This window comes from Stegostoma tigrinum, chromosome 16, assembly GCF_030684315.1.
Source record: "Stegostoma tigrinum isolate sSteTig4 chromosome 16, sSteTig4.hap1, whole genome shotgun sequence".
Classification (NCBI taxonomy): Eukaryota; Metazoa; Chordata; class Chondrichthyes; order Orectolobiformes; family Stegostomatidae; genus Stegostoma; species Stegostoma tigrinum.
The window spans coordinates 65597787-65623521 of NC_081369.1; the positions used below are offsets into that span (position 1 = coordinate 65597787).

The following is a 25735-nucleotide window of genomic DNA, read 5'->3' on the forward strand; positions in this document are numbered from 1 at the left end:
GATCTGGACAATATCCAGGCCTGGGCTGACAAGTGACAAGTGACATTCGCGCCACACAAACATCAGGCTATGACCATCGCCAATAAGAGAGAATCTTCAATTTCCACTTGACCTTCATTGGTGTTATGCTCGCTAAATCCCCCACTATCAATATCCATGGTCACCATTAAATAGAAACGCAGCTGGACTCATTGTATAAATGCAGCAGCTGAAAGAACGGGTCAGAGGTCAGGAATCCTGCAGCAAGTAACTCACCTCCTGACTTGTCAAAGCCATCTACAGGGCACACAACAGGGATGTGATGGAATATTCCCCACATGCCTGGAAACAGTGAAGAGCTTGGCACCATCCAGGACAAAGCAGCTCATTTGATTATTACTACATTCAATAACACACATCCCTCACCGATGCTCAGTCGCAGCAGTGTGTACCCTCTACAAGATGCACTGCAGAAATTCATGAAAGATCCTCACACAGCACCTTCCAAACCCACAACCACTTCCATATGGAAGGGCAGGTCCAGCAGATACATGGGAACACCACCCCTGCAAGTTCCTCTCCAAGTCACTCACCATCCTGACGTGGAAATATATCACCGTTCCTTCACTGTCACTGGGTCAGAATCCTGGAATTCCCTCTCTAATGGCATTGTGGGTCAACCCACTGCACATGGACTGTAGCGGTTCAAAAAGGCAGCTCACCCTCATCTTCTCAAGGGGCAACTAGGGATGGGCAATAAACGCTGGGTCCAGTGAGCAACGCACACATCGCACAATGAACAGAAAAAGACAAGCACAGCTAAACAGGTTAGGAATGTATTCATTAGAGTTTGGAAGAATGAGGGGTGATCAAAGTCACAAGATTCTGGGGAGCCTTGACGGGGTAGGTGTTGAGATGATGTTTCCAAAAGTGGGAAATCTCAACCAAGATGGCATAGTGACAGAAAAAGGCAACACTCATTTAACGCTGAGGAACAAAGGAATTGCTTCTCTGAGAGAGGGGCGAATATCTGAAATTTTGTACCTGAGACAGTTGTGGATACTAGATCGCTGAGAGCATAAGATCAGATATAGAAGCAGAATCAGGCTATTCAGCCCACTGTGTCTGCCCCACGATTCAATCATGGCTGTTATGTTTCTCAACTCCATTCTCCTGTCTACACCCCATTACTGTTGCTCCTCTTACTAATCAAAAACCAATCTATCTCGAAATAAATACACCCAACAAATTGGCCTCCACAGCCCTCTGCAACAATGAGTTCCATAGATTCACCTCAGGCTGAAGGAATTCATAGAACATAGAACATAGAACATTACAGCACAGTACAGGCCCTTCGGCCCTCGATGTTGTGCCGACCTGTCATACCGATCTCAAGCCCATCTAACCTACACTATTCCATGTACGTCCATGTGCTTGTCCAATGATGACTTAAATGTACCTAAAGTTGGCGAATCTACCACCATTGCAGGCAAAGTGTTCCATTCCCTTACTACTCTCTGAGTAAAGAAACTACCTCTGACATCTGTCCTATATCTTTCACCCCTCAATTTAAAGCTATGCCCCCTCGTGCTCGCTGTCACCATCCTAGGAAAAAGGCTCTCCCTATCCACCCTATCTAACCTTCTGATTATTTTATATGTTTCAATTAAGTCACCTCTCAACCTTCTTCTCTCTGATGAAAACAGCCTTAGGTCCCTCAGCCTTTCCTCGTAAGACCTTCCCTCCATACCAGGCAACATCCTAGTAAATCTCCTCTGTACCCTTTCCAAAACTTCCACATCCTTCTTATAATGCGGTGACCAGAACCGTACACAATACTCCAAGTACGGCCGCACCAGAGTTTTGTACAGCTGCAGCATAACCTCTTGGTTCCGGAACTCGATCCCTCTATTAATAAAAGCTAAAACGCTGCATGCCTTCTTAACAGCCCTGTCAACCTGGGTGGCAACTTTCAAGGATAATTCCTCCTCATCTCAGTTCTAAAGGAATGCCGCTTCACACTGAGGATGTGCCCTTAGGTCCTAGTCTCTCCTTCTCGTGAAAACATCTTCTCCACATCCATTCTATCCAGGCCTCTCAGTATTCTGTAAGTTTCAATCAGATTTCCTCTAATCCCAACCCATTCTTCTAAACTGCATCAAGTACAGGCACAGAGTCCTTGATTTCTCCTTCATCGCCAGAATCCTTCTTATTAAGCTCCTTGGGACTTCTCCTGGGTCAGCACATCTTTCCTTAGATACAGGGCCCAAAACTACTCACAATATTCTAAATGTGGTCTGACCAGAGCCTTACGCAGCCTCAGCAGTACATCCCTGGCCTGTTACTATAGTCCTCTCAAAATGACTACTAACATTGCATTTGCCTTCCTAAATGCCATCTGACCCTATATGTTAACCTTAAGAGAATCCTGAATTAGGAATTCTAAGTCCCTTAGCCTTTCAGATTCCTGAAGCCTTTCCCCATTTAGAAAATATTCAATGCCTCTATTCTCCCCAGCAAAGTGCATAACTTCACACTTTCCTACTTTATATTCCATCTGCCACTTCTTTGCTCATTCTCCTAACCTGTCCGAATCTTTCTGCAGCCTTTCCACTTCCTCAACACTACCCGTCCCTCCTCCTATCATTGTGTCAGCTGCTAACGTATTAATAATGCTCTCAGTTCCTTTATCCAGATCATTAGTATATAATGTGAAGGGATGTGGTCCCAACATGGACCCCTGTGGAACTCTGCTAATCTCCGGCTGCCATCCTGAGAAAGACCCCATTCTCCCCACTCTCTGCCTTTTGCCAGGCAGCCAGTCCTCTATCTGTACCAGTGCCTTCCCCCTTACACCACGGGCTGTTATCTTATTTAGCAGCCTCCCTGTGCATCATCTTATCAAAGGCAGTCTGGAGATCCAAACAGATCACATCCACTGGATCTCCTTTGTCTAACTTGTTTGTTACCTCCTCACAGAATTTAAACAGATTTGTCAGGCACGACCTCCCCTTGATGAAGCCAGACAGACTCAGCCCCATCTTACCCAGCACTTCTGAGTACTCTACAATTTCATCCTTAGTAACAGACTCTAACATCCTACTAATGACAGAGGGAGGCTAACCGGCCTGTAGCTTCCTGTCTTCTCCCACTCTCCCTTCTTAAACAGGGAGGGGGTTTACGTTAGCCATTTTCCAGTCCTCTGGGACCTTCTGATTCCAGTGATTCCCGAAAGATCACCACCAATACCTCTACAATCTCCAACTCCTCTCCTTCAGGACTCTGGGGTGTATTCCATCTGGTCCAGGTCATTTACCTGCCTTCAGACCTTTCGGCTTCCCCAGCATTTTCTCCTCAGTGTTGGCCACTGCACTCACCTCTGTCCCTGACTCTGATGAATTTCTTGCATGTTGCTAATGTTTTCTGCTGTGAAAACTGATGCAAAGTACTTATTCAGTTCCTCCACCAATTCTTTGTTCCCTATTACTATTTCTCCAGCTTTATTTTCCAAAAGTCCAATGTCCACTCTACCTTCTCTCTTACCTTCTATTTATCTAAAAATGTGCCTGCAATCTGCCTTTTTATTACTAGCTTGGTTACACTCATATTTCATTTTCTCCCTCTTATTGCTTACTTTGTGTTCTCTTCTGGTTTTCAGAGGCTTCCCAAACCCTTGGCATCACTAATCTTCATCACATTGGATGTTTTTTCTTTTACTTTTATGCTGTTTCTGATTTCCCTTGCCCTCATCATTGCCTTGCCCTCCCCTCAGTCTGCTCCTTTTTCCTTGCGATGAATTTCTGCAGTGCCTCCCAAATTACCCCCAGAAGCTCCTGCCATTGCTGTCCCATTGGCTTCCCTGCTTGGTTCTCCTTCCAATCAACTCTGGCCAGCTCCTCCCTCGTGTTCTTAGCCTGCCTCAATCCTTTGGGTAGATTCTGTGTAGATTCTTTGTGCTATCCTCACCATTTACCTTCCCATCTCATTTTATGTCATCCACAAACTTGGCTTCAGTCCATTCACTTTACTCACCCAAATGATGAATATATATTGTAAATAATTGAGGTCCCAGCACTGACCCCTGTGATACACCTCTGGGTAGGGGTTGTCATCCTGAAATTTTCCCCTTATCCCAACTCTCTGACTTCTATTAGTTAGCCAATCCTCTATCCATGTTGATAATACTATTGCCTCTTATTAAGTAGCCTAGTGTGTGACACCTTATCAAACATCTTCTAAAAATTCATGTACATAACATCCACTGCCTCGTCTTTATCTATCCTGCTTGTTACCTCCTTAAAGAATTCAAATAACTATGTTAGGCATGATTTCCTTCCATGATGCCATGCTGATTGTTCAATTATATGATGTATTTCTAAATGCCCTGCCACTATTTCCTTTATAATAGACTCCAACAATTTCCCGAGGAAAAATATTAAGCTCACTGGCCTCTAGTTACCTTTTTATTTCATTGGCAGTCTTCCAAACCTCTGGAAGTTTGCCAGAATCTAAGGATTCCTGGCAGACTACACCACCCTGAAAGATCACCCCCAGTGAATAGCGCACCCACTATCTCTGTAGTTACTTCCTTTAATATTCTAGATTGCATTCTATCAGGTCTAGGGACTTATTCACTTCTGTCACATTCATTTCTTTCTTTTTCGTGATTGTTATTGTGCTTCTTTCCTTTACCCCCCCATTTAATATTTTTCAAATTTTTGTAATGGCAATAATGTCCTCTACTGTGACGACTGATGCAAGACATTTATTCAACTCCTGTACCAGTGTCTCATTATTCAACCTGCTGCATTCTCGGAGGGATCTATGTTCATTTTGGAGATAATGGGAACTGCAGATGCTGGAGAATTCCGAGATAATAGAATGTGAGGCTGGATGAACACAGCAGGCCCAGCAGCATCTCAGGAGCACAAAAGCTGACGTTTCGGGCCTAGACCCTTCATCAGAGAGGGGGATGGGGAGAGGGAACTGGAATAAATAGGGAGAGAGGGGGAGGCAGACTGAAGATGGAGAGAAAAGAAGATAGGTGGAGAGGAGAGTGTAGGTGGGGAGGTAGGGAGGGGATAGGTCAGCCCAGGGATACGCTCTGATGAAGGGTCTAGGCCTGAAACGTCAGCTTTTGTGCTCCTGAGATGCTGCTTGTCCTGCTGTGTCCATCCAGCCTCACATTTTGTTATCAATGTTCATTTTGGCCCCTCTTGTCCTTTCCATACATCTGAATAAACTTTCACTACCCAGTGTTATTACTTGCTAATTTTCCCTCATATTATTGTCTCATTCTTTACTATTTTAAAATGATCTTTAAAACTTTCCCAGTCTACTGGTTTGTCATAATCATTGTCACATTGTGTGTCTTTTTCCTTTATTTGGTGTAGGTATTATAAATTCAATAAATAAAATGCTATGTGCATATCAGAGATACAAATACCATAGTGTCAGCCTAAGAAAAATATGATACTGTGTGAAATGATTGTAATGATGTCAGCCAGCTGGACCTCATAACATAGAGTTCCCAGACTGGGGTTGTTGACTGGGTCCAATTAGGGAGCCCTGGCTGACGATAAAAAGGGGAGTGTCAGAGATTCTGACACTCTGGTACGTGACTCAGAATGAGGCCATACTAAAGCCAAGGACTGTTTACATGATAGCGAGTTTTGAGAAAATTTGTAGCTCAGGTTGAGGTTCTGGCTGTGAGTTTGCTCGCTGAGCTGGAAGGTTAGTTTTCAGACATTTCGTCACCATTCTAGGTAACATCATCAGTGAGCCTCCGACAAAGCGCTGGTGTTTTTTCCGCTTTCTATTTATCTGTTTAGCTCAGCGAGCGGCCTCACATCCAGAACTGTTTATGTGTAGATAAGGGGTGACTTGGTGATAGGATACTGGGCTCTGAAGAGTTATTTCACAGTTTGCGCACATCATAAATAGAGATACCATAGTGACTGTCCAATTAAAAATACAGTGTGTGTGTATATCAGAAATACAAGGGGAGCTGATGGCCTAGTGGTATAATTGCTAGACTGTTTATCCAGAGACCCAGGTAATATTCCGGGACCCAGGTTTGAATCCCATCAGGACAAATGGTGGAATTTGAATTCAGTGAATAGGTGGAATTAAGAGTCTAATGATGACCATGAACCTATTGCTGGTTGTTGGAATAATCCACTAATGCCCTTTAGGGAGGGAAACTGCCATCCTTACCTGGTCTGACCTACATGTGACTCCAAGCCCACAGCAATGGATTGACTCTTATCTGGGAAATTAGGGATGGACAATAAATACTGCTTAGCCAGGGACACTCGAAACTGGTCGGCCATGTCCTGAAGCAAACCAGGTACCACAGCCACATCACCTTACATTCGGACATGGAACAGTTTTGATCCGCCTCCCCCTCTCTCCCTATTTATTCCAGAACCCTCTCCCTATCCCCCTCTCTGATGAAGGGTCTAGGCCCAAAACATCAGCTTTTGTGCTCCTGAGCTGCTGCTTAGCCTGCTGTGTTCATCCAGCCTCACGCTTCGTTATCTTGGACACTCTCATCATGAATGGTTTTTTTCAAAAAATTGAGACGTGTCAGCAATGAGTTATTCTGCAGTATTATAGGTTATCTTTTGGCTGGTAATCTTTCAGGTCAAACAGCAATGTTTCCTCCAGTTCCTTGAAAGTGGAGTTGCAGGCGGACAGGGCAGTGAAGGTGAGATAACAAGGTGTGAAGCTGGAGGAACATAGCAGGCCAAGCAGCGTCAGAGGAGCAGGAAAGCTGACGTTTTGGTCTGGGCCCTTCTTCAGAAATCAAGTGGTGAAGAAGGTGTTTGGTTAATGATGGGATTGTGTAGGGGGAAGGGGTTTGATTAGTTCACAGGTCTGCGCAACATTGAGGGCTGAAGGGCCTGTTCTGCGCTGTATTGTTCTATGTTCTATGTTCTAAGTACACTTGCCTTTATTCGTCGGTGGATTGAGCATAGGAGTTGGGAGGTCATTTTGTGGCTGTACAGGACATTGGTTAGGCTGTGTATAATTCTGCTCTCCCTGCTATAGGAAAGATGTTGTGAAGCTTGAAAGGGTTCAGAAAAGGTTTACAAGGATGTTCCCAGGGCTGGAGGGTTTGAGCTTCAGGGAGAGGCTGAATAGGCTGGGCCTATTTTCCCTGGAATGTCGGGGGCTGAGAGGGTGACCTTATAAATATTTATAAAATCATGAGGGGCATGGATAGGGTAAATAGGCAAGGTTTTTTCCCCAGGGCAGCGGAGTCCAAAACTAAAGGGCATATGTTTACAGTGAGGTGTAAAGATATGAAAGGATCTGAGGGATAACTTTTTCACACAGACGGTGGTGCGTGTATGGAATGAGCTGCCAGAGGAAGTGGTGGAGGCTGGTACAGTTACAACATTTAAAAGGCATCTGGATGGGTATATGAATAGGAAGGGTTTACAGGGATATGGGTCAAATGCTGGTAACTGGGTCTTGATTAATTTAGGATATTCGGATGGCATGGACAAATTGGGTTGAAGAGTCTGTTTCCGTGTATTACAGTTCTATGACTCTATGACTCTACATACGCAGCTCTGAAATCGCCGATGGAATCCACCTCCACCACTCTCCCAGACAGCACATTCAAATCCCTGAGTAAAGACCATTCTCCTCATCACTCTGCTAGATCTCTTGCCGACAGTCTTTACATTATGAGTTCTGAGGAAGGGTCACCAGACCTGAAACGATAACTCTGATTTCTGCTCATAGACGCTGCCAGACCTGCTGAGCTTTTCCAGCAATGCCTGTTTTTGTTTTTGAAATTGTGATCCCGAGTTACTGATTTGCCACCTAGTGGAAACAGAATATCCTTCTTTACCCTGTCAAAATTATTCATAATTTTGAACACCACAGTAAGGTGACCTCTTAATCTTCTCTGCTCCAACAGGAATAAGCCCTATTTCTCTAATCTTTTCTTGTATCGAAAATCTCTCATTCTTGGTGTCATTCAGGTAAACCTCCTTTGAGCTCACTCCCGGGCTTTAACATCCTTCCTTTAATAAGGTGCCCAGAACTGAACACAATACTCCAAATGTGCACTGATCAATGATTTGTGGAGGTGTAGCATCATTTCCTTGCTTTTATATTCTATGCCTCTATTTATAAACCCAAGGATCCCATAAGCCTTCTGTTTGTCCTAGTGAAAAAAATGCTGTGTGTATATTATAAATAGAAACGCTGTACTAAGTACTACTAAGTAAGGGCTGTTAAGAAGGCATACAGTGTTTTAGCTTTTATTAATAGAGGGATCGAGTTCCGGAACCAAGAGGTTATGCTGCAGCTGTACAAAACTCTGGTGTGGCCGCTCTTGGAGTATTGTGTACAGTTCTGGTCACCGCATTATAAGAAGGATGTGGAAGCTTTGGAAAGGGTGCAGAGGAGATTTACTAGGATGTTGCCTGGTATGGAGGGAAGGTCTTACGAGGAAAGGCTGAGGGACCTAAGGCTGTTTTCATCAGAGAGAAGAAGGTTGAGAGGTGACTTAATTGAAACATATAAAATAATCAGAAGGTTAGATAGGGTGGATAGGGAGAGCCTTTTTCCTAGGATGGTGATGGCGAGCATGAGGGGGCATAGCTTTAAATTGAGGGGTGAAAGATATAGGACAGATGTCAGAGGTGGTTTCTTTACTGAGAGAGTAGTAAGGGAATGGAACGCTTTGCCTGCAACGGTAGTAGATTCGCCAATTTTAGGTACATTTAAGTCGTCATTGGATAAGCATATGGATGTACATGGAATAGTGTAGGTTAGATGGGCTTCAGATCGGTATGACAGGTCGGCACAACATCGAGGGCTGAAGGGCCTGTACTGTGCTGTAATGTTCTAAAGTAAAAATACACTGTTGTGTGTACATGCTAAAGATAAATACCATGCTACCTAAGGAAAATACAATGCCGCGTGTATGTTATGACTAGAAGTGCCATACTTTCTGTTGAAATAAAAATGCAATGCTATGTGTTTATTATAGATACAAATGCTGTACTGAGTAACATTAAAATGCTGTGTTTATGTCATAAATACAAATATAGTACTGATTGTCTGAATAAAAATACAAATACAGTACTGCCTGTGTTAATAAATTACGATGCTATGCATATGTAATAAACACAGATACCATACTGTCTGCCTGGGTAAAACTATAATGCTGTGTGTATATTATAAATACTGATGCTGTACTGTCTGTCCAAATACCAATATAATGCTGTGTGTATATTATAAATACTGATGCTGTGCTGTCTGTCCAAATACCAATATAATGCTGTGTGTATATTGTAAATAGAAATATTGCATTGTCCAATTGAAATACAATACTGAATGTATATTTTAAATATTGGACGGCATATGTAAGTAAAAATTCAGTGTTATGAATGTCATAAATATAAATACCATACTGTCCAGCTAAGTAAAACCGAAATGCTGTGTGTATATCATAAATACAAACAATGTAGTGTCGTAGTCAATAGAATCACAGAATCATCACATTTTACAGAAGGAGGACGTTTGACCCATCGTGTCTGTACTGGTTCTTGAAAGAACTACCAGCTAGTCCCACTCCCCAACCCTTTCTTTGTAGTCCACTAATATCACTACTTTCAAATACATATCCAATTCTCTTTTGAAACCTCCTATGAAATCTGCCTACGCACCTCACTGTTAGCTCTCTTGCTGACAATCTTGTAATTGTGGCCGTTAGTTACCGATATACCAACTTGTGGATATAAAATATCCTTCTTTACCCTGTCACAATTATCCAAAATTCTGAACACCTGCAGTAAGGTGACCTCTTAATCTTCTCTGCTCCAACGGGAATAAGCCCTATTTCTCTAATCTTCTCTTGTATTGAGCATCTTTCCTCGTATCATTCTGGTAAATCTCTTTTCAACTGTCCCAAGGCTTTAATGTCCTTCCTTAAATAAAGTGCTCAGAACTGAACACAATACTCCAAATGTGGAGGTGTAGCGTCATTTCCTTGCTTTTGTACCCTATGTCTCTATTTATAAACCCAAGGATCTCATAAGCCTTCTGTTTGTCCTAGTGACAAAAAAAGCTGTGTATATTATAAATAGAAACACTGTACTATCAGTCTAAGTAAAATACAATGCTGAGTGTACATTATAAATACAAGATCAGGATGGTGTATACATTGTAAATATGCACAGCGATGTGTGAATATGAAAATGCACATACAGTATCGCCAGTGCACTATAAACACACAGACCTTGCTGCCTGTGTTACACTGATGCACACCATATTGTGTACTTCAGAAATACAAATACAGCACTCATAAAACCATATAGTGCAGCTGGTGTACAGTGCAGCAGAACTACCTTCCTGTGGGATGTATGAAGTTGTATAAATGCCTGATGACAGCCATTACCAAGGCAGCATCAACTCGATGGAATGTGTGTTGCACTGTTCTCCAGGACAAAGTGGATTGCAGTTTGATCAGCAAGATTAGTTTCTGTGCTGTGGGTTCACTGACAGACAGTGGGCTGAAGCAAACTGTGGTCATTTACACAGAGCATCAGGAGAGTTCTCATCACTTTGAGCTTTCCGTGATGTCTGTTCACTGTGAACTGACTGGGAAATTCCTTGATATCTAAGTCTAAATGAACAAAGTCTGGTTGAATTCACCTCAATGAACTGCTATTGGGTGTATGTGTGTATATATATTATATATCATACACACAGGCTCACACACACTCGCACGCACACATGTTTACACACGCGCTCACACACACACACTCACACACATGCACACTCACACACACACTCACAAACACACACACACACACACACACATACTCACACACACATACACTCACTCACACTCACACACACACACACACACACACACACACATACACTCACTCACACTCACACACACACACACATACACACACACACATACACACACACACAGACACACACACTCACACACACACACACAGGCACACTCACAAGACAGACACACAGTCACTCACACTCACACACACACTCACGCATATATACACACACCCTCACTCACGACCACACACACTCACTCACACACACACACACACACACACACACACACACACACACACACAGAGGCACACTCACAAGACAGACACACAGACACTCACACTCACACACACACTCACACATATATACACACACCCTCACTCACGACCACACACACACACACACACTCACACACACACACACACACACACACACACACACACACACAACACACACACACACACACACACACACAGAGGCACACTCACAAGACAGACACACAGTCACTCACACACACACACTCACACATATACACACACACCCTCACTCACGACCACACACACACACATACACACAGCCATACACTCCCTCACATTCTCTCACACTCCTCCACAATCTAATACACTCAGTGCACACTTGCTTGTCCCCCAGTTGTATTCACACACAGATAGACCCACATACATTACCACACATCGGTACAAACGGAGACACACACTGAGCGATGAGGTTAATTCGAAATCCACACTAACCTGAGAGCTGATTGTCTGGGGTGACTCTGATCCTTGGAATAAAGAGCTTAGACAAGGTCAGGAGAAATCTGTGTGCCGGCACCTTCCTTCACTGCCTGGAGACAGCACTTATTATTCTCCAAAATTGAATGAAAGTTCACTCCCAAAAAGGAAAGGATGCTATCAAAAGGACATGCGGAAAATAAAGCCTTACTTAAGCATTAGTAAATATAGGGAGAGAGAGAGAGAGCGAAAGAGGCAGAGAGAGAGAGACAGTGTGAGCTGGTGTGCAGTGTGCCTGGTTCTGAGCACAGCTTCACTCTGCCCTCTCTCAGAGAAAGGATCCAGCAAGTCGAGGCAACAGCCGCCTCTCAAGACCAGAGGAATCTCTGTTGGTGGTACGGAGCTGTCAGCAGCACCAGGGGCTACCATTTATATCAATCCATCTCCATCACAGAACCAGCTGGAGGCAATGATAAGAAACTGCAGTCTCCCTGTGACAGGACCTCAGGAACATGGACCCTCTCTGACCCCCCACCCTCCCTCTCTGACTCCCCACCCTCCCTCTCTGACTCCTCTACTCTCTCTGACTCCCCACCCTCCCTGTCTGACTCCTGAACCCTCTCAGACCCCCCACCCTCCCTCTCTGACTCCCCTACCCTCTCTGACCCCCAGCCCACCCTCCCTCTCTGACTCCCCTACCCTCTCAGACCCTCAGCCCACCCTCCCTCTCTGACTCCCCTACCCTCTCAGACCCTCAGCCCACCCTCCCTGACTCCCCTACCCTCTCTGACCCCCAGCCCACCCTCCCTCTCTGACTCCCCTACCCTCTCAGACCCTCAGCCCACCCTCCCTCTCTGACTCCCCTACCCTCTCTGACCCCCAGCCCACCCTCCCTCTCTGACTCCCCTACCCTCTCAGACCCTCAGCCCACCCTCGCTCTCTGACTCCCCTACCCTCTCTGACCCCCAGCCCACCCTCCCTCTCTGACTCCCCTGCCCTCTCAGACCCTCAGCCCACCCTCCCTCTCTGACTCCCCTACCCTCTCAGACCCTCAGCCCACCCTCGCTCTCTGACTCCTCTACCCTCTTGGACCCCCAGCCCACCCTCGCTCTCTGACTCCCCTACCCTCTCAGACCCTCAGCCCACCCTCCCTCTCTGACTCCCCTACCCTCTCTGACCCCCAGCCCACCCTCCCTCTCTGACTCCCCTACCCTCTCGGACCCCCAGCCCACCCTCCCTCTCTGACTCCTCTACCCTCTCAGACCCTCAGCCCACCCTCGCTCTCTGACTCCCCTACCCTCTCAGACCCTCAGCCCACCCTCCCTCTCTGACTCCCCTACCCTCTCTGACCCCCAGCCCACCCTCCCTCTCTGACTCCCCTACCCTCTCGGACCCCCAGCCCACCCTCCCTCTCTGACTCCTCTACCCTCTCAGACCCTCAGCCCACCCTCGCTCTCTGACTCCCCTGCCCTCTCAGACCCTCAGCCCACCCTCCCTCTCTGACTCCTCTACCCTCTCAGACTCCCAGCACACCGTCCTCTCTTGCTCCCCTACCCTCCTGATCCCCACCCCACCCTCACTCTCTCCGACACAACCACTCTTCCCTACTGACATCCCTCCCACTCAGACCCCCATCCACTCCCTCTCTGACCATCCCCCCCCAAAATGTCTGACCCCCTGCCACACTCTCCGATGCCTCCACTGCTTGTTCTGAATCAATCAGCTTTATTTTAATTGATTTCCCTTGAATGGGTGAGCTGCTGATTTCTCCTCTCTGCTCCTGTGAGAGTTTAAAGAGAAGTTTCTCTGACAATTACAACCCTCTCCCTGACACAGATTTAGAGAAAAGAAACTGAACAAAAGATGATAAAATTGTGTGGGCAGGCTTTTCAAACATGTGTGAGTGCAAACCGTTCAGGTGTGAGCATGTCAAGAAGTGTGAGAAGGTGATTCCAGTGTGAGTGAGCGTTTATTCAAATCACTCTGTCGCGTCTGCTGTATATGTGAGAGTGAGTAGCGTGGGTGTGTGTTGTGTGTGTGTGTGAATGGGTGTGTGAGTGTGTGTGAGCATGTCAAAGAGAGTGAGTAGGTGTGAAAGTGTGTAAGTGTGAGTGAGAGAGTGTGCATGTGTGTCCATGTCAATGTGTGAGGGAGAAAGTGTGTGTTAGTGAGAAAGAGTATATCTGTGTTTGTGTGTTAGTGTGAGTGTATGTGTAAGTGTGTGTGTGTGTGTTTGTGTGCGGGAGAGTGTGTGTCAGTGTGTATACCTGTGTGTGTGTGAGTGTGTGTTTGTGTGAGTGTGGGTGTGTGTGAGGGAGTGTGCGTGTGTGTATAAGTGTGTGTGTGTGAGAGTGTGAGTGTGTGAGAGTGAGTGCGTGTGTGTGTGAGTGTGTGTGCGAGTGTGAGTGTAAGTGTGAGTGTGTGAGTGAGAGAGACAGTTTGTGACAAACTCCTGCCTTTTTCCAATAACCCAGTACATTGTTTCTACTTAAATCACCATCCTCTGTGCTTTGCAATGCCTCAGTTGAACCTCCCTCCAGCCACACATCCAGACAGTGTATTCCAGACCCTAACTCCTCGCTGTTTCTCTCGCCTCGCATTCGCCTCTTTTTCAAAACACTTTCAAGCCGTCCCTCTGGTTCTCAATTCTATTACAGGCAAGAATAGCTTCTCCTGATCTACTTTGTCCAGACCACGCATCATTTTGAAAACATTCTTCAAATCTCCCTTCAGCTTTCTCCTCTCCAAGAAAAACAGTCCCAATGTCTATGAACTACCTCCATAACTGAAGTGTTCTCTTCCTTCGAACCAGCCAACTTTCCTCTGCAAACTTTCCAATACATTCCCAAAGTGCAGTCCCCAGAACTGTACACGATACTCTGACTGAGCTCTAACTAGTAACCTGTATAGGTTCAGCATCTCCCCCTTCCTGTTGTAATCTATGACCCAGTAAATGAAGCCTGGAACACTGTATGATTTACTAACAGCTCTCTCTACCTGTCCTGCCACTTCTGATGGGTTATACAGATGTGCACCCAGGTCTCTCAGCTCCTACACAGCTGTTAGAATAGTATCCTTTATTTGATTCTATTTCTGTGTTCTATGCATCAAAGTGCATCACCTCACAGTTTTTGGTGCAGCATGGTGGTTAATAGAACATAGAACATAGAACATAGAACAGTACAGCACAGAACAGGCCCTTCAGCCCACAATGTTGTGCCGACCATTGATCCTCATGGATGCACCCTCAAATTTCTGTGACCATATGCATGTCCAGCAGTCTCTTAAATGACCCCAATGACCTTGCTTCCACAACTGCTGCTGGCAACGCATTCCATGCTCTCACAACTCTCTGCGTAAAGAACCTGCCTCTGACATCCCCTCTATACTTTCCACCAACCAGCTTAAAACTATGACCCCTCGTGCTAGCCATTTCTGCCCTGGGAAATAGTCTCTGGCTATCGACTCTATCTATGCCTCTCATTATCTTGTATACCTCAATTAGGTCCCCTCTCCTCCTCCTTTTCTCCAATGAAAAGAGACCGAGCTCAGTCAACCTCTCTTCATAAGATAAGCCCTCCAGTCCAGGCAGCATCCTGGTAAACCTCCTCTGAACCCTCTCCAAAGCATCCACATCTTTCCTATAATAGGGCGCCCAGAACTGGACGCAGTATTCCAAGTGCGGTCTAACCAAAGTTTTATAGAGCTGCAACAAGATCTCACGACTCTTAAACTCAATCCCCCTGTTAATGAAAGCCAAAACACCATATGCTTTCTTAACAACCCTGTCCACTTGGGTGGCCATTTTAAGGGATCTATGTATCTGCACACCAAGATCCCTCTGTTCCTCCACGCTGCCAAGAATCCTATCCTTAATCCTGTACTCAGCTTTCAAATTCGACCTTCCAAAATGCATCACCTCGCATTTATCCAGGTTGAACTCCATCTGCCACCTCTCAGCCCATCTCTGCATCCTGTCAATGTCCCGCTGCAGCCTACAACAGCCCTCTACACTGTCAACGACACCTCCGACCTTTGTGTCGTCTGCAAACTTGCTGACCCATCCTTCAATTCCCTCGTCCAAGTCATTAATAAAAATTACAAACAGTAGAGGCCCAAGGACAGAGCCCTGTGGAACCCCACTCACCACTGACTTCCAGGCAGAATATTTTCCTTCTACTACCACTCGCTGTCTTCTGTTGGCCAGCCAATTCTGTATCCAAGCAGCTAAGTTCCCCTGTATCCCATTCCTCCTGACCTTCTGAATGAGCCTTCCATGGGGAACCTTATCAAATGCCTTACTGAAGTCCATATACACCACATCCACAGCTTGACCCTCATCAACCTTACTAGTCACATCCTCAAAAAACTCGATAAGGTTTGTAAGGCATGACCTACCCCTCACAAAGCCGTGTTGACTGTATTTGATCAAGCCATGCTCTTCCAGATGGTCATAAATCTTATCCCTCAGAATCCTTTCTAACACCTTGCAGACGACAGACGTGAGACTTACCGGTCTATAATTGCCGGGGATTTCCCTATTTCCTTTCTTGAAGAGAGGAATTACATTTGCCTCTCTCCAGTCCTCAGGTACGACTCCAGTGGAGAGCGAGGATGCAAAGATCTTCGCAAGTGGCGAAGCAATTGCATTTCTCGCTTCCCAAAGCAGCCGAGGACAAATCTGATCCGGGCCTGGCGACTTGTCAATCTTAATGTTTGACAAAATTTTCAGTACATCAGCTTCCTCTATCTCTATCCATTCCAGCATGCACACCTGCTCTTCAAAGGTTTCATTCACTACACAGGTCGTTTCTTTCGTAAAGACAGAAGCAAAAAACTCATTTAGGGCTTCCCCTACCTCCTCAGGCTCCACACACAAGTTCCCTATGCTATCCCTGATCGGCCCTACTCTTTCTTTGGTTCCGTGGGTATTGTTTGTTATATACATAAACCATATCAATGAAAAGGTGGGAGAAATGTTAAGCACATTTGCAGATGATGCCAGAATTGGTACAGTGGTTAGTAGCAAAGATGATGTTTGTTGGTTACAGGAAGGTGTAGATAGATATTTAACCTGGATAAGCACAAGGCGATGCACTCTGGAAGGAGAAACAAGATGAGGGAGTATTTAATGAATGGCAGGACACTGGGTAGTTTACTGGAACAGAGGGATCTTGGCTTAATTATTCACAGATCCTTGAGTCAGAAGAGTATGTGAACAGGATAGTTAAGGTATATGGGACACTTGCTTTTATCAGTCATGGCCTATAGTCTAAGAGCAAGGAGGCAGTGTTGGAGTTGCACAGGCCATTGATCAGGCCACGGCTGCAGTTCTGGTCACCTCACGAGAGGAAAGGAGAGATAGTATTAGAGGGGGTGCAGAGGACGCTCACCACAAGATGTTACCTGGGATGGGGAAACTGAGCTCTGGAGGAGAGACTAGACAGGGTTGGTTTGTTTTATTTAGAGCAAAGACGACTGAGGGGGGGTCATGATTGAGATGTACAGGATTTGAGGAGCATGAATTGGGTGGAGAGAGAGCAACTGTTCTCATTGGTTGAGGAATCAATCATGACAGGGCATAGCATTAGGGTAAGGGGCAGGAGATTCAGAGGGGAATTTGGGGAAAAAAAAAACAACTTTTTCACTCATCAGGCGGTGGGAATCTAAAATGCACTGCCTGGGAAAGTAGTGGAGGCTGGAAACCTTACAACACTTAAAAAAAAATTGGATAAGTACCTCAAATATCATAACATTCAAAGACATGGGACAAGTGCAGGAAATTGGGATTATGACACTTTTAGTGGGAATTATGTTGGTGCAGACTGGATGGGCCAAAGGGCCTTTTCTGTTCTGTATGAATGTGTGAGAGAGACAGAGAGAGAGGTTGTTGGTCACCACTTACAACACAGAACCACGTGTGATCAGGAGCAGGAACCCTGAGTGAATTTTGCCTCAGCCAGACCCAGTAGCACTGGGATGCAATGTTTTATTCCATCATTCCAATACCAGTCCAAGGTCTGGCTGAACAAATCTGCAGTTGGCCCAGAAGCACATTCACTTTCTACCATTTAACAATCGTATCATTTATCTGGCTCCAAGACTCATCCAGTTACATGTTTTTAAAACATGCCCCCAACAGGATGAAGTCACCAATATCGAGCTCCTGTGTGCAGTTTTGGGCCCCATATCTCAGGGAGAATGTACTGGCCCTGGCGCAGGTTCAGAGGAGGTTCGCGAGAATGGTCCCAGGAATGGAAAGCTTAACATATGAGGAATGTTTGAGGACTCTGGCACTATACTCACTGGAGTTTAGAACGATGAGGGGGGATTTAATTGAAACTTATAGAATACTGAATAGCCTGGGCAGAGTGGATGTTGGGAAGATGCTTCCATTGGTAGGAGAGTAGTGGACCTGAGGGCATAGCCTCAGAGTAAAGGGAAGGCCTTTTAGAATGGAGATAAGGAGAAACTTCTTCAGCCAGAGAGTAGTGAGTCTATGGAATTCACTGCCACAGAAGGCTGTGAAGGCCAGGTCATTGAGTACATTTAAGACTGAGATAGATAGGTTCTCCACTGTCGAAGGGATCAAGGGTTACGTGGCGAAAGCGGGAGAATGGGGCTGAGGAACTTATCAGCCATGATTGAATGTCAGAGCAGACTCGATGGGCTGAATGGCCTAATTTCTGCTCCTATGCCTTATGGTCTTATGGTTCTGTAAGAGCTAATCTCACCTGCATACGCTCATTGTGAGGACCAGAGCTCTGCATTGGCTCGGCGACCTTCACAAGATAAATGATTGCCTTTGACCCAGAGACCTTCTGTATTGCAAACTGACCACTGGATTATGATCTCTACGTTGTCTATATCTCTTCTAGATGGATATTTATAAGTGAGATTTGAAGGTTGTAACATTGACAACAGTCAATGACCATCTGCCAGCAATGACCTCTGGAAGCTGTTTGTCTGGAAGCATGTTAGAAGTGGGTGAGAAAAATATAAAATAACTGGCTCAGGCCTCAGAGAAAACAGTCACGCTCCCTCATTCTTGACGAGTTGACAGTGACATGCTCCGTCAGTCCTGACTCGCTGCACCTTCTCAGCCCTTTCCCAGCCCACAAGCCTGCCTTAGCAAATGCAGCAGAGAATGTCATTGCCAGAGCGGGGTTTCTTCGTCAGACTAGGAGCTGCTCAATGTTGAGCTGCGCTGGTCCCAATGACACCAACCGTTATCCCATCAAACACACAGCTGCCACTCTGCACAGAACACGTCTTTGGCTCCCAGATCTCACTTACAGGTGTGCTATTTATAGCATGGCTTAGCTGTAAATACTGAAACGTCGAGGAACAGTTTTTTTTTGCTATTTTCTGCTGAGGCACTCTGTGACCTATTGTTCTCCAAGAACCTTATCATTGACATGGACTCTCAGTGCGTTCATGACGCTGTGTGACATGAGATTACAGGGAACTGAGGATAAGAGTCAATGTTCACAGGACAGAGCATCCTTGTTGACAAGGCTGTATCAATCCACACTATTGGCAGCCAAGCCTTTAGCTGCTTGGACCTTCAGAACTTCCTCAGTGTCACTGGGACAAAGTCCTGGAATTCCCTCCCTAAGGGCAGTGAACTGCTGTGGTCCATACACTGTAAGTAGGCCCACAATGCCATGAGGATTCCAGGCTCTTGGCCCAGCTATTGTTTGTTGACTGTACTTTTAAGTTTAATAGAAGACTGATCATTATTCATAATATTGATGAATTCCCCTAATTCTGTTTTGGTGTTTGTCAAATACAGAAGGTGAAGTTATTTCATATCTGCTTCTCCCCCAGTAAGGGAGTTAGTGAAACAGTGGCTCCTGAAAATGTAGTATAACCATTCCTACCTGCAACATCAAAATTAAAAAGATACACTTGGAAAATCACAAGAAGAGTTCATAAAAGCAAATTATTTTTGATTCCTGATTGAGAATCCCCGAGATTGTGGATGGGTTGATAGGAATCTGCAATTAAAGCAGAAATTGCTAAAGAAACTCAGCAGACCTGGCAGCATCTGTGGAGAGAGAAACAGAGTAAATCTGGTATGACCTTCCTTCAGAATGGAGTTTCAAAGTTCTTCACTTCTGAAGGAGGATCGTACTGGACTCAAAACACTAAATTTGTTTCTCTCTCTACAAATTCTACCAGACCTGCTGAGGTTTTCAGCTTTAATTTCAAAGCTCCAGCATCCACTATATGAGATAACAAGGTGTAGAGCTGGATGAACACAGCAGGCCAAGCAGCATTTCTGAAGAAGGGGCCTGACCCGAAACGTCAGTTTTCCTGCTCCTCTGATGCTGCTTGGCCTGCCGTGTTCATCCAGCTCTACACCTTGTTATCTCAGATTCTCCAGCATCGTCAGTTCCCACTATCTCAGCATCCACAATATTTTGCTTTTATTTCACTGCAGAAACCTATACTTTCTTTTCTTTCTGACAGGATACAGTCCACTGCCTCAATCAGGATGGGAATGCTTGTGAGACCTTTTAAGTTTCTGCTCTGAAGTCTCTTACAGACTGTGTTAAGACTGTGGCTGTCTGCTGTCATCTTCAGGACGCATGATGGTTTCATGTTGGTACCTGGAACTGCATTGAGCAGCTGGTGCCAGCGCAACTCGATGATGTAAATGTTGTAGTTCCTCCACATTGACTAGAGATTTTACAAACTGTAAAGTAGTCCCTCAGAGATTCGTAGACAGGCTTTCCCAGCTGTTGTATAGACAGGATCCTGAAAGCTCCTACTCTAGTTTACTCAGGCAGCAATCTGAGCTCATTACCATCCTACCATGCAGCAGACTCTCCACAAAACCAAAACTAGAATGGAACAAGTTGTATGGAATCCCAATGGACCCAATCCCACACCCATTCACTCCCACTCTACACATTCCCAATGGGCCCAATCCCACGCCCATTCACTCCCACTCTACACAATCCCAATGAACCCAATCCCACACCCATTCACTCGCACTCTACACAATCCCAATGGACCCAATCCCACACCCATTCACTCCCACTCTACACATTCCCAATGGGCCCAATCCCACACCCATTCACTTCCACTCCACTCATTCCCAATGCGCCCAATCCGACACCCACTCACTCCCACTCTACACAATCCCAATGGACCCAATCCCACACCCATTCACTCCCATCTACACAATTCCAATGGACCAAATTCCCTTCACGTTCAAAAGCAAAGTCCTGTAAATGCTGCAAATCTGAAATAAATTCTGTTCTATTCCCTCTCTGTAGCCCTGTTCAATGAAGAGGTGTTTTTTCTCCTTGTGTTCCTGGTGAAATGTTCTGAGACACCCTGAAGCTGAGCAGCAACTCAGTTTAGTTTTGAAGGTTCTCAGTTACCTGTTCCTGTCAATGAAGGTTACCCTTTCACCTGAACCTCACAATAATTCCAGGGTAAAAGGCTGCTGAGAGTTCAACTTTGTCCCTCCCAACCCCCCGAACGTGACCTTACTGCCTGGAAAGTTGCAATCCGTCATCATGGGGGCACCTCTTGGTGGAGTCTGAGCAAGATCCTATCAGAACACAGCTCCTACATGCATTGATTCACTCTCAGTCTGCGCATGTTTATTTCAGGAGTTGTTGAGAAGTATTGGTGTGAGTTTGCTGTTGGGTATTTATTCCCAGAGCTATGTGAGCTCTCTCAGTTCGACTCCATGTGTTGATCTGAGAAGTTTATCAGCATTGTAAATATTGTCGGAAGGTGGATTCTCTGAGGTTCCTTGCTTTGACCAAGCCATGTGGCGCCCATTTCTGAATGGATGGAGACAACAGCCCATATCCTCACTGGCTGTGTCAGAATTCCAGTGTAGACGGTAACTCCTAGTTCCTCATCCCTCTGACTGACGAGTTTCCAAAACAAACAGATAACCCTAATGGATAATGTGCCCAAACCAGGAAGGGTACGCTCTGTATACGAACCTAACTGACTCTACTGGAGAATTCTAGTGCCTCCCCCACCCACTCAGCCAGTTGCTGCCCTGTCGGCTAACACAGGGGTAATTAAAACCAGAGAATGGTTTGGTATCCCTCTGGTTTCACAATTATTTCATACATTCTCAAGTGTCCAATCACCCCAGTTGTTATTGAGGGTACACTCACACAAGCTGAATCCAAGCCCCAAAAACGCAAGTGTATTCATTGCTTGTAGAGGTTAGTGACACATTTCCCACTCATTGCCAATGAAATATATCGCTGTTCCTTCGCAGTTGCTGGGTCACAATCCCGGAATTCTCTTCCTAATGGCATTGTGGGTCAACCCACAGCATAGGGACTGCAGTGGTCGAAGAAGGCAGCTCACCCTCACCTTCTCAAGGGGCAACTAGGGAGGGGCAACAAATGCTGGGCCCAGCCAGAGACACTCGTGTGCTGTGAGGGAATGAAAGTAATTTCTGGGAGACACTGACTGCACAGAGACTCCTCACCACCTGAACTAGTAGGCAGAGCATAGTTCAATTCACACAGTGTTATCTGCTTCCTCATCAGGTCAACACTCACAATCCCCACATCACACAGTGAAATGACATGGGCTTTGTATGGGTAGAACAAGGTTGCTAAGGGAACAACATTCACACTGCGGCTGTTTCTCTGGGTTTATTTTGAGAAATGTCAGAAGGAGTTGATTGGGCGCTGCCAATCCAAAGTAAATTGTTGGGGGCCATGACTTTCTCATTGACACGTTAGCCAGAGAGAGAGAGAGAGAGAGAGAGAGAGAGATGTCAGTTCAATTACCATTCTAGAGATTGCAGCACACAGCACTATCAGAGGGTTAATACTGAGGGGAGTACTGCACTGTCACAGCATTAACACTGAGCGAGTACCGCACTGTCACAGGGTTAATGCTGAGGGAGTACCGCACTGTCACAGGGCTAATACTGAGGGAGTACCGCACTGTCACAGGGCTAATGCTGAGGGAGTACCGCATTGTCAGAGAGTTATACTGAGGGAGTACCGCACTGTCAGAGAGTTAATACTGAGGGAATACCGCACTGTCAGTGAGTTAATAATGAGGGAGTACTGCACTGTCACAGGGTTAATACTGAGGGAGTACCGCACTGTCACAGGGTTAATGCTGAGGGAGTACCGCACTGTCACAGGGCTAATGCTGAGGGAGTACCGCACTGTCACAGGGCTAATGCTGAGGGAGTACCGCACTGTCACAGGGCTAATGCTGAGGGAGTACTGCACTGTCACTGAGTTAAACCTGAGGGAGTACTGGGCTGTCACTGAGTTAATACTGAGGGAGTACTGCACTGTCACAGGGTTAATGCTGAGGGAGTACTGCACTGTCAGTGAGTTAATACTGAGGGAGTACTGCACTGTCAGTGGGTTAATACTTACGGAGTACCACACTGTCACAGGGTTAATACTGAGGGAGTACTTCACTGTCACAGGGTTAATGCTGAGGGAGTACCGCACTATCAGTGAGATAATACTGAGGGAGTACTGCACTGTCACAGGGTTAATACTGAGGGAGTACCGCACTGTCAGTGAGTTAATACTGAAGGAGTACCGGACTGTCGGTGAGTTAATACTGTGGGAGTACCGCACTATCACAGGGCTAATACTGAGGGAGTATCGCATTGTCACAGGGTTAATACTGAGGGAGTACTGCACTGTCACAGGGTTAATACTGAGGGAGTACCGCACTGTCAGTGAGTTAATACTGAAGGAGTACCGGACTGTCGGTGAGTTAATACTGTGGGAGTACCGCACTATCACAGGGCTAATACTGAGGGAGTATCGCATTGTCACAGGGTTAATACTGAGGGAGTACTGCACTGTCAGTGGGTTAATACTGAGGGACTACTGCACTGTCACAGGGTTAATACTGAGGGAGTACTGCAATGTCACTGGGTTAATGCTGAGGGAGTACCGCACTGTCAGTGAGATAATACTGAGGGAGTACTGCACTGTTACAGGGTTAATACTGAGGGAGTACCGCACTGTCAGTGGGTTAATACTGAGGGAGTACCGCACTGTCACAGGGTTAATACTGAGGGAGTACCGCATTGTCAGTGAGTTAATACTGAAGTAGTACCGGACTGTCGGTGAGTTAATACTGTGGGAGTACCGCACTATCACAGGGCTAATACTGAGGGAGTATCGCATTGTCACAGGGTTAATACTGAGGGAGTACTGCAATGTCAGTGGGTTAATGCTGAGGGAGTACCGCACTGTCAGTGAGATAATACTGATGGAGTACCGCACTGTCAGTGAGTTAATACTGAGGGAGTACCGCACTGTCACAGGGTTAATACTGAGGGAGTACCACACTGTCACAGGGTTAATGCTGAGGGAGTACCACACTGTCACAGGGTTAATGCTGAGGGAGTACCGCACTGTCACAGGGCTAATACTGAGGGAGTACCGCACTGTCACAGGGTTAATACTGAGGGAGTACTGCACTGTCAGGGGGTTCATACTGAGGGAGTACCGCACTGTCACAGGACAAATGCTGAGGGAGTACCGCACTGTCAGTGGGTTAATGCTGAGGGACTACCGCACTGTCAGTCGGTTAATGCTGAGAGAGTACCGCACTGTCAGTGAGATAATACTGAGGGAGTACCGCACTGTCAGTGAGTTAATACTGAGGGAGTACTGCACTGTTACAGGGTTAATACTGAGGGAGTACCGCACTGTCACAGGGTTAATGCTGAGGGAGTACCGCACTCTCAGTGAGATAATACTGAGTGAGTACTGCACTGTCACAGGGTTAATGCTGAGGGAGTACCGCACTGTCAGTGAGATAATACTGAAGGAGTACCGCACTGTCAGTTGGTTAATACTGAGGGATTACCGCACTGTCAGTTGGTTAATACTGAGGGAGTGCCACACTGTCGGTGGGTTAATGCTGAGAGAGTACCGCACTGTCAGTGAGATAATACTGAGGGAGTACAGCACTGTCAGTGAGTTAATACTGAGGGAGTACCGGACTGTCGGCGAGTTAATAATGTGGGAGTACCGCACTATCACAGGGCTAATACTGAGGGAGTATTGCACTGTCACAGGGTTAATACTGAGGGAGTACTGCACTGTCAGTGGGTCAATGCTGAGGGAGTACTGCACTGTCAGTGAGATAATACTGAGGGAGTACCGCACTGTCAGTGCGTTAATACGGAGAGAGTACTGCACTGTCAGTGAGTTAATACTGAGGGAGTACTGCACTGTAGGTGAGACAATACTGAGGGAGTATCGCACTGTCAGTGAGTTAATGCTGAGGGAGTACCGCACTGTCACAGGGTTAATGCTGAGGGAGTACCGCACTGTCAGTGAGATAATACTGAGGGAGTACCGCACTGTCAGTGCGTTAATACGGAGAGAGTACTGCACTGTCAGTGAGTTAATACTGAGGGAGTACTGCACTGTAGGTGAGACAATACTGAGGGAGTATCGCACTGTCAGTGAGTTAATGCTGAGGGAGTACCGCACTGTCACAGGGTTAATGCTGAGGGAGTACCGCACTGTCAGTGAGATAATACTGAGGGAGTACCGCACTGTCACAGGGTTAATACTGAGGGAGTACTGCAATGTCAGTGGGTTAATACTGAGGGAGTACTGCAATGTCAGTGGGTTAAGGCTGAGGGAGTACCGCACTCTCAGTGAGATAATACTGAGTGAGTACTGCACTGTCACAGGGTTAATGCTGAGGGAGTACCGCACTGTCAGTGAGATAAGACTGAAGGAGTACCGCACTGTCAGTGGGTCAATGCTGAGGGAGTACTGCACTGTCAGTGAGATAATACTGAGGGAGTACCGCACTGTCAGTGCGTTAATACGGAGAGAGTACTGCACTGTCAGTGAGTTAATACTGAGGGAGTACTGCACTGTAGGTGAGACAATACTGAGGGAGTATCGCACTGTCAGTGAGTTAATACTGAGGGAGTACCGCACTGTCACAGGGTTAATACTGAGGGAGTACCACACTGTCAGTGAGATAATACTGAGGGAGTACTGCAATGTCAGTGGGTTAATACTGAGGGAGTACTGCACTGTCACAGGGTTAATGCTGAGGGAGTACCGCACTGTCACAGGGTTAATGCTGAGGGAGTACCGCACTGTCACAGGGTTAATACTGAGGGAGTACTGCAACGTCAGTGGGTTAATACTGAGGGAGTACTGCAATGTCAGTGGGTTAATGCT

The 25735-nt window shown here is 46.1% G+C and overlaps 1 protein-coding gene across 1 annotated transcript in view; it reads right to left on the minus strand.

Annotated features, from left to right (window-relative positions):
* The window catches only part of LOC132210624 (carbohydrate sulfotransferase 8-like), a 203328-nt gene extending 191308 nt beyond the window's left edge, over positions 1-12020 (minus strand). The window contains exon 1 of the mRNA XM_059651559.1: positions 11559-12020. The gene's annotated coding sequence lies outside the window, so the exon portion shown is untranslated. The remainder of the gene's footprint in view (positions 1-11558) is intronic.
* Between the last annotated feature and the right edge of the window lie 13715 nt (positions 12021-25735).